Here is a 1,010-nt window from a genome sequence, read left to right as displayed (position 1 = left end):
TATCACTTTCTCCTTCCCTCATGCCACATGTCATTTTCTCCTTCCCTCATGTCATATGTCACTTTTTCCTTACATTTTTTCCTTCATGCCACATGTCACCTCCTCCTCACATATTTTTCTTCATACTTTTTATATATTATATATTTTATATGCTAATAATAATTTAATATTAATTAGTGATTGGTTCATGTCGCTACCCCACTAAAATTGAGTGTTTACAACATCTATGTTTTGTTATGTTAAAAAGTAATAGTCATTGAACATTAGATGAAATTGAAATCATTTTTCATATTCAAATTATTTCTTTACATTAATCTATCTATATAATTTAATGTTTACCATTAATCTAAGAATAATTGTACTTTTTCACCTCATCAAAGTTTTTTGACATTTTTCGCACCGAATTTTAATATTACAATTCAGATTCTTTGAATTTTAATTTTTCTCTATTAACAACATAATAAAAAAAAAGTTTCTTATGTCACATGTCAATTTCTCCTTACATTTTTTCCTTCATGTCACATGTCACCTTCTCCTCACATTTTTTCCTTCCTACTTTTTATATATTTTATATGTTAATAATAATTTAATACTAATTGTAGAAAATTCAAATTAAAAATTGTCAATTTATTTTTCTTCTGTGCTTAAACATGCAAATACACAAGTAAGATGTATATTCTTAATAATATGAATGTATGGGTAATATGTGCGTTTTAACTATGCGAATACATGAGTAACATGCGTTTTCTTAGTAATGCGAATGTACAGGTAACATGTATGTTTTTAGCCATGCGAATGCACGGGTCACATGTATTTAATTACTATCATTATATTATTTAATTAAAAGATAACAATGGTATATATATTCATGAAAAATATATGTATTTTAATTAGTAATATAACAAATCAATTATTAGACTCTTTTTATTATTTTGATTAAATTTATCATAAAAAATATCTTTCATATCCTAACTCAGTGTGTTTTTAATTTATGAGTTATTTTCATACAA

The sequence above is a fragment of the Lupinus angustifolius genome, unplaced genomic scaffold (genome assembly GCF_001865875.1).
Source record: "Lupinus angustifolius cultivar Tanjil unplaced genomic scaffold, LupAngTanjil_v1.0 Scaffold_17_127, whole genome shotgun sequence".
Lineage (NCBI taxonomy): Eukaryota > Viridiplantae > Streptophyta > Magnoliopsida > Fabales > Fabaceae > Lupinus > Lupinus angustifolius.
Note: the sequence above shows the minus strand (reverse complement) of the source record.